General features: G+C 37.9%; 1 long non-coding RNA gene across 1 annotated transcript; it reads left to right on the forward strand.

The window, feature by feature from the left end:
• Positions 1 to 37: 37 nt before the first annotated feature.
• Positions 38 to 9,507, forward strand: LOC106880267 (uncharacterized). The gene is made up of 2 exons (XR_001410729.2): positions 38 to 648; positions 8,100 to 9,507. It is a non-coding gene; the product is annotated as an uncharacterized LOC106880267 (long non-coding RNA).
• Positions 9,508 to 9,746: the final 239 nt, after the last annotated feature.

The following is a 9,746-nucleotide window of genomic DNA, read 5'->3' on the forward strand; positions in this document are numbered from 1 at the left end:
GTGTGTGTGTGTGTGTGTGTGTGTGTGTGCGTGCTGAGAGAGAGAGGGGGGGTTGAGTGATTGAATCCTTCTACAATCACTTCATTAAGCTTTTTCAAAATGATTTCTGATTTGTTTTTTACTGTAAAATGTTTCTATTCTACTCTTGACATCTCTCTAGTTACCATACTATCGTATACATACAACACCATTTCTACCACAGTACAAAACATTGCTACTGCTACTACTACTACTACTACTACACTATTACAGTACTGAACAGCTCACAGTAATACTTGTACTCCTCGCCACAGTAAACTCCAAACTCTTCTTACTCTCTTACATCGCACCACCATTTCTTCATTTTCTCATTGTATTTCTAGAAAATCTCAGTTTTAGAATCGGAAACGTTGTGTCACCTGTCTTTTCTACGTTACAAACTGTCCAGTGAACCGACTGAGTGTGTCTCTGTGTAACACCGGGTTGTGTTTACAATACGACCTGTGTAAATTAACGCGTTTATCATGTGTGTGTTTTCAACCCTAATTGATTTGTTTCATTACATCATTTTAATGTGTGTAACACATTTTCAGATATCTCTATCTGGTTTAACTGAAACAACCAACTAAGTTTGGTTTCTTCACAGTGAATGGCTGTCCCCCCTCAGAGGTACTGTATGGCTGTCTTAACTGTTGTTTCAACTTTGTTTTTCTAGCTGTCGTTTCTTGATTTGGCAACAGTTGTTTTGATAGCTCTCTACTTATTACTCAAAATCTTTCTTCTCCGCTCTGCTCTGCTCTCTGTGTTTTCCCACTCAACATGGTAATTGGTCAATATCAGACAACGAAGCACAACATGGCTGCCTTGCCTTTTATTCTGGACAGCAAGACTGTTTTCCAAATTTTGGTCTAATAGCACCTCTTCTGAATAATACTGTATATATATATATATATATATATATATATATATATATATATATATATATATATATATATGAATGTATTCGTTGTTGTACTTTAGAAGAGTTATATTATCAGAACTGTTTATTCTTGAGCTGTCTGCATTTGTTGACAATATCAGTTTTACTTTGTACATTGATATCTCAGAGATACAGGTGAGGTAGTAACATCAGTGTCCAGATTGTGAATATAGGACGATGTGACGATGTCCATTTCAATAGTGCCATGTGTCTGTTAAACTTGGTCACAACAACCTTATTTAAAAGATTGCAACAATTATGGCAAATAAATAAATATGAATTAATATTCAACTAAATCAAAGCGATAAAATTATTCATATTTTCCTTTTAAATTTAGAAAATTAACGTTTTGAAGTTCTTCTCCTGTGGCCATTACTGTGTCACGTGTACAAACTATATTTAAATCTAAGAAAATAAATTTGAAAGTGAAATCATTAAATTCTAAATCATGAGGTGTTGTTCTGCTCGGTGGAGCAACTTGTCTGATATTGGCCTCTCAAATATGATGGAATGGTATTGTTCTGTTCAATATTGTCTGCATTTTTTGCTTGCAAAATGATTGGCTGGTGTTAAGTTGACTTCTTTGGATTAGTCACATATTTTGTTGTTGTTGTTATTGTTGTTGTTGATGTTTTTTTATCCCCCTACCCCATCCCCTGTCCACTTTTCCTCCAACTCAAGTTTTACTTGGATGTTCCATTATAAATATTGTGATTCTCTTTGTGTGTATCACCAGTTCTAATTGTAGGTACTTTATAAGATATACTGCACACACACACACACACACCTCACATTCTATCTTAAAAGTAAAGTTAGTATTTAGACAGGTTTATTATGAGATAAAGAATCCCTCATCTTACTTATGACTGAACTTCCAGGACCATACTATTCAATGACAGAACTCCTATGACTGTGTCATGTTGCAGCTGTTTAATAGAACTATGTACTTACTTACTGACCTAAGCTTCTACAACTGGCTTAGTCAGTGTGATAAATGACTGGCTTTGTATTATGACAACTGTTATGATTGCCTGATTCAACAACCTAAGTTTCATAACTAACTTATACTTCTCTGACTGCCCTATTTCTGTACCTATTATGACTGCCCTGTTTTATGTCTCAGATCATAGCTATGATATGTTGATGCATATTCCTTAGTCTCATGCACACACACAACTACTTATTCAGATATCTGGGTGTTACCCACAAATCTTTAATTTCCAGATTTATCATTTTACATAAACTTTCCCTGATGGAATTCTCGGAAATCACTTCTCTATTTATCACAGAGACTTTGAATAAAATGCAGCAGAATGTCTTGTGTTCTGACTGACATTCAGACCATGGTAGTCCAACTGAAACAGTTGTCTTGGTTGTAGAAGACTGATTTAATGACAGTGATATAATTTATATTAATTAATTAATATAGATACCACTAATATTAAATAGTTCTCACAATGTCTTCCCCATTTTTGATGGCTATTCCACAGACTTATTAGCACCATATTCTTAGCTGACCATTCTTGGAAAGTCGTCCCCCGTCTCAGATCTAATGGTGATTACAAGACTGTTTTGAAAGATATCGAGTTTTCTTCGGTGTTCTTGCTATTCTTCTGCATTTGCCAAACTTTCATTGGACACAAAATTTTCAATGCTACAACACATACAAACTCTTGTATAGTTTGAAGAATTTTAAAATAGCTTTGCTTGCTGGAGGCGTCACAAACTTACTGCATGACTTTGCATTAATTAGTCTTTGTTAATTTGGTTCTTTCTCCGATATCTAATTGCATCAAAGTTTATGATGATATTATTCTCCGTAGCCTTTTTTGCACGTTTGTTGTTCGACTTGACCATGTCCCAGGTCTTATCGTTGCATCATTCAATCCGACATAATGTGGTAGTTATACTAACACCTGAAGTAGTTACGTTGTTGTTGTGTTGTTGGTAAGCTGTTGCATGCTAGTTAACTGACAACGACTGATAAAGTGTAAATTATTTGTGATGAAGTGTGTGTGGAAGGAAAAGGATTGAATTAATCTTTTATTAATTTGTGTAACATTTTAATACTTTAATTAGACTGTTTTATAATTAAACACAATTTCTTGAGAATGTTAATTAGTTTCCATGAAGGATTTGTAGATAAGGATTACAATAATTTATATATTGTTTGTTAATAATCTAGATTAGGTGGTATCTTGTAGATAATTCTAATTATTAATTATATATTAGCTTGGATATTAATTAGTGAGAATTTGGATTATATATTTCTTAGAAATTCTTCAAGAAATTCTTGTCAGTTCTTGAAATGATCATTATCACTTTATCATTCTTCATATTCTTTCTCAAAACTTCATTATTTCATCAAAACACAATGAAATGGCCAACTCATTACAGTGCTTTGAGCTCAGCGCTCATCTTTGCCTTTGATCAGAGGTTAAAGTATAGGCAGAAGATTGATGTAACTGTTGGAGAGTTGGATGTGATGTGTTGCTGTACCAGTTCTAACTCTGTACATTCTGAGCTGATATTCTTCCTCTGGTCACTTGGGCAGTGGATGGGTGAGGAACCAACTGACAGCATCAGCAATTAAAACCAAAACCAACCAATGGAAAATTTGTGACCTGATGATGATAGCATTAACTTGGATGAGATTTCTCAGAGACACCTAATACTCACCTTAGAATATTTGATAAATCTGAAGGGTTGACCCCTTTTTTCTAATAGAAACCACCTCAAGAAACCTCATTTCAGAGATGTCACTCACGAAAACTCCTTTCAAAGGAATCCTTTTGAAACACAACCAGTCAAGGGAACCTTTGAAGATTCTTCACTTTGCTGTTTCCAGTTGACACAGAATCCTTAAATCTGTTTGTCTTGGAACCATTATTGTTGAATGGACTCTCCCGTCGTTAGATGACGTATGAGGGTCTGACAATTTCTTACTGAACAACCACACAGATGATTTGTTTATAGTGATCAAATGTTTGTGTAGACATAAGCTCACTCCCTCCATCAAATCGACATTACCTGTACAGGTGCAACAGGTGCCACATGTCAGATGTCGAAATGACCACAGAGCAATGTGAAATGAAGTGTTTTGCTCAAGAACACAATGCAACGCCTGGTCTGGGAATTGAACCCACGATCTCACAATTGTGAGTGCAACACCCTAACCACTAAGCCATGTGCCATATGGATGGATGTTTAAATCCTGTTGAGATTAATGTATATCAACCATATTGGAGATTAGAGGAAATGTGGCTGGTCAGGTCAATATATTTGAGTATTGACCATTGACCTTTTGATCATTGCCTAATAATCTTCAGCAAGAAGTCCGACTCCACTTGCTCTATCCCAAGGATGCCTTCTCTATGAAAAACCATTCAAGTGATGTCTTTGTTGAGTGGAAACTGGAAGGAAGGGAATGTCCAGATGTCACAAATAAAACCTCTACTATTATTGCTGCAGTATGGCCAATAAGTCAGCAGCTTTGAATTGTGGGACAGCAATGCTGTGGATCCTTTGGACATTGTCTAAATAGACAGACCTCTCTGCCTGATAAATATTAGGCATAACTGGACACTTACAGACTTTGGCCATGTTTTCCATAAACCATTCAACCGTGTCTCGGGAACCATCATGTTTGGTGGAATCACAGGTGTCTGTGAGGGGGGAACATGTCTCGGCAGAGGGCTTCCCTTGTTGATGGTAACACCACTTGCTCATAAGTGACCGTCATGGGCAGAGCTTGTTAGGAGAGTCACCTGATGACACAAGGGAAAGCAAGGGGTTGATGAGAGGGTGGTGGGGAGTCAAAAAAATGTATCCATGGTAATGTAGCAAGACGAGTTTAATAAATCTATTAATGTTGTATGGTGTTGTTGTTGATGTTGTTCTAAATGTTATTTGTGTCTGTGATGCTGGGAGCTGCCTCACTTTTAGCAGGCAGTTACCATCTTCAGCAGATGGAGCCAGATTGAAAGATAGTCTTTTTCTAGTCCTAGAGACAAGTTAATTATACCTTCATATTTCAGGCTTTCATCATCATCATCATCATAGTCATCATCATCAAACAATATTCTCCTCCTCCTCCTCATCATCATTTAACAGTGCAATCAAATATTTTCCTCTTACTCTTCCTCCTCCTTCTCATCATCATCATCATCATCGTCATTGTCATCCTCTCCTTGTTTTCTTGCATCTGATGTAACTACATCTCACCCTCACCCGTTACACCCTCTGTCCAGCCATGGACTCTTGGTTCAAATCTACCCTTATTTCTCACCCTTAACTAACTCCCTTGAACTGAAGATCCAAGAAAATGGATCAGCCCTCAACTAAATATCTCTATACGACTGTTACCCCCACCTCCTCACTAAAGGACTACTCCCCCTCTTTCCCTTGAAACACACCCTACTCTATTGTCTTCCCCCCCACCTCTTATATAGAGGACTTTGCTGTTTCTCTCCCCCACCATCTCTCTTGTATAGAATTCTCGTCTTGTGAGATTCATACCAGTTTCTGGGCCATGTTGTTTCTCTGGGTGGCAGGCACAGAAGCCAGAATCTTCCAAGAATTGTCGTTGCTCTGGAATATGGATGACTGTGTTGGTTGTGGTGGGCGAGGGACCGGAGGGGAAGTTGTGGGAGAAGGAGGATTGCATTACAGTGTTTGATGATGATGATGGTGGTGGTGGTGGTGATTGGTTAGTGAGGGGTAAAAGGAGTGGGTGAGTTTGTGGGTTAAAAAAAAATCTTCTGCAAAATAGCCCCAGCTGATGATGGGCTTGGATGTTGAGGCCTGTGTGAGTGATGGGAGGTGATAGCTTAAGTTGAGTGAAAGAACGGTCCAAGGTGAACTTGACCACTGAGAAAATGGTTAAAGGCAATCCAAAGAAATGTGTGAAATGTTTTGCAAATATTTCCCCTTTCTATGAAATATTAAGGTTTGTCATAGAAGACAACTCAAGACTTCCTCACATGAAACAGATTTGGCCGGTTGAGTGTTCACTCAACACTCAAGTGTAGGACCACAGTATTGGATTTTGAAGTTAACATCTGTCGGTAATTAAAAAGGGCCCTCAGCCTTTTATTTACCAATTTAATTGGATGAAAGAGACCCTATAACATCAGACTTAGAATCTTCCCCTGCAGAAGTCATCCCTTCACAATCTCCAATTCTAGGGTCCACTTCCAAAATAGCATTATTAACAGCCATATCAAGTGTTCCTGTGATGTTGCTAGTTAGAACACTGTAGTCATCAGTTATCGACCTGGGGTTCACACTCACACAACAGAATCAGGGGGGATGGGGGTAATGTCTTTACTAATAATTACAAGATGGCTGCTGCTGCTGCTGCTGTTGTCCCCTGGTGCAGTTGTGTTTTGTGGTTATCTGCCCTTGTTTTATTTGCATGGTCCATTGCATCTCCCAATGCTTGCTTATTGAGCTTCGTATTTCCTCTTCAATGTTTTCTTTTATTTTGCCAGGTTCTGCATGATTTACCATTTCCTCAAGTTCTGCATGATTTACCATTCTTTAATTAATGCGATTTGTGTCTCAGTTGATTTGTTTTTATATACTTTTGTTTTTGTATTTGTTTTGGTTTCTGACGAATAATGTAGAATTATCTTCAGTTCTGTTCCAAGACTCTCAGACGTCTCAAAGATTGAATATTTCTCATAGATTGGTAACGCAACACTTTTAAAGCCTCTATTTGGTTTCTTGGCCTGCTAGATACAGCAGTCTAATTTGTATTATATCTCACAAAAGGGAAGGACACATTGATATACTTTTTGAAAAAGTGAGATGGGATTGTCATGGTTGGAATGCCTTTGATCAAAGGTCTATGGAATCAGGGCTAAGCTGAGGTTGAACCAAAGGTAGGTTTTAATGGTTGATAACACCCCAACCCCAAAGTCTGTGTTTGAGTTTTACTTCTGTCACTAATTACTTTCAGAAAGGCATGACCATCACAACTTTCCATTCCAAAGAATCTGAAATGCCATACCTCTATGAGAGTTCTTTCTTTGATTCCTCACAAATATTGTTGGGTCAATTTACTTGTGACCTTTAAAACTGCCTAATTTGACCTTTCCCTTGCCTTGGTTCCTCAACTGATTGATGGCGCCACAAGGAGCATAACCTGGGTATCTTTGGACCTGGTGGAGCTCATTCCTCTACAGGTGACGAGGATTTCTTTGAGGAAAGAGAGTGACAAACAGAAAGCAAAAGAAAGAGTAAAAACGGACCCCAGTCCAGCAGTGGTGCTTTCTTTATCGACTCTTGAAAGCAAAGTTGACTTTGGCAGGATTTGAACTTTTTATGCAGAGATCAGTCTCTCTGTTGTCCTGACAACTCTTCCAATTGACTTTCAAGAAACCCCACCACCTCACATACTCTCCCCTTGCTTCTGTACCTTGTTGTGTTGACAGTTCCTGATCCTTTCCAGAATATTCTTGCTATGAACAACTGCACCAAGGGGCCACAAGTGTCTCCACCTGCCGAGTGTGATGTCAGAAATAGCTTATCACAAATGTTCTTCTCGAGTAAGAACTTTCAAATCATATTCTGTTTGCTTCTCATGGTTAATTAAGCCATTTGTTAATTGGAAGAATTGCTTGACATCTTGTCAACCATGTCACATTGTCACAGCTGATCAGTTTTTAATTAAACCAAATTGCCACATACAATATTTAATGATTTAAATCATAATATTAGCAATTGATCTTATAAACCAATAATCCATTATATCGTTAGTCTGCATTGTTGCTCCACTGGGGCTGGGGTGGGGGGTGCAGTGTATTGTGTTTACAGTTTGATGTTCTGTCATAAACCCCAGAGAAACAAGTTGGGAATGGAATTTGTTGTTAGACAGAGTTCCTGGTCTTAGCCAGGAGAACCATAATAAATATAGCAACAGCTAAGCAAAGGTTTGAACTTCTGACCATTTGGTTAGCAGGGTGGTACCTTATTCCAATTGTCGTTATGTAAATACTTTACATTGTAGATTATTTCCTGTGGGTAAGAGAGCAATGAACAAGTTTTTGTATTGATAACGAATTATTGTAAATGTTTGTGTATACCTTGTTACTATAGCAACAGTTATTCACGTTTTGGTCTCTTGTTTTCTCTGTAGCATTTCCTCTCCGGCCGATACAGCATTGGTAGCCTCCCGGGCCGACATTCGGCATCCATCATTAGTCTTCTCAATTCCACATCTGGAGCAAGTACTGTATGACATGAAAGCCATCAGAAAGCAGCAGATATGGTAATCAAGAGGATTATGATGACGATGATGATAATTGGTGGTGGTGGTGGTGGTGGTGGTGGTGAAGGTGGTGATGGTGGTGAAGGTGGTAGATTCACCAACGACTTCCAGTCAGTCCATTTCTGCATTCAATTATTTTTTACACAGAACGTCGTTAACTGCTGTGATAGTTTAAACCACACTTGGACATTTCTGCGTCTGTCCTTCATCAACTGCAAGTTTTACTGACCACAACACTTCTTTCCTCCTGTTGCAGTTTTAAAGAATCATTTTTTAAAAATCTTTTCTTTTTTTTTAAATATATGGACAACAACAAACAAATGGTCAATTGTCCTGTAGAATTGATCTCTAAACTGTTCTCTATCATTTCTGTGATATGACCCATGCTCTTCTCCTGGACAGCCACTGCTTTGCTGACCAAACAACAGACCATCACTGACTTAACAACATTCTTTAGATCATCATTAACTAACAACACATAACAACGCTGACTGATCTAAAGACCTAACAACACCCACGGACACCTTTGAATTTGTATTTTACCCACAACTAAAACCCCAAACCACCCCCAAAACCATTTAGAGATGAACTCTGTACCCTTTTACTCATGCCCATGTATATTGCAGTGTTGTACATCTGGGGTACAATGTGTACAGAAGTGTTGCACTGCTGTGGTACTCTGCTTACCAAACTGTTGTACTCTTAAGAGTACACTGCTTACAGGATAGCTTCTCTTTTGGACTACTCTGCTTCCAGTAGTATTTCACATCTGTGGTACATTAATTACAACATCACTGCACCTCCCAGGGTACTCCACGACATTTCTTTTGATGTATATAACTTGTGTGGTACTCCAGACTTGGGTTTCTTTACCTGTCAGTGTAGTAATACAACCTGTAGTAGATAGGGTACCTGTGATCTGTTACACACCTGTTCTACTATTTCTAAACTAAATACCCGGCATAGAACTGCTGGACTTGTAGTGATGTACCCCAACTGCAAGCTGTACTTGTCTATGTACCCCATCTGACAAATAAATGTACATATCTGTGCTACCCATGAGAAAACATTGACTATGAAGAGGTACCACCGATTTGTGTACCCAAAATGAATGAGGTACAGCTGTGTACCTTAACTAACATAAAGTTATTTAATGAAACAATATATATATAATAATTAATAATAATGATAATTGCAATAAATGCTTTAGTGTTTTTAATTGCCCCTCCCCCATCTCATACAGTTGATCTTTTTCATAAAATTTTGTTTTAAAATTTGTTTTTCTTTGTGTTTATTTGAAATGTTGTTGTTGTTGTTGTCAATTACTGAAATACTTTTGTTTTTTAAGCAATAATTCTAAAAAAAATTGTGTCACCCCAATTTCTGGAGTTGACAAGCATAAAAAAAAATCCACACAGAAGTCTAACATTCTGTGCTGGAGTGATGTGGAGAGAAAAGTTCTAGCCGTTCAAGGATAGGCTGCTAGTCTGTCACAGGGTGTGTTTCCCCACAGAA

This window comes from Octopus bimaculoides, chromosome 19 (assembly GCF_001194135.2).
Source record: "Octopus bimaculoides isolate UCB-OBI-ISO-001 chromosome 19, ASM119413v2, whole genome shotgun sequence".
In the NCBI taxonomy this organism is placed as follows: Eukaryota; Metazoa; Mollusca; class Cephalopoda; order Octopoda; family Octopodidae; genus Octopus; species Octopus bimaculoides.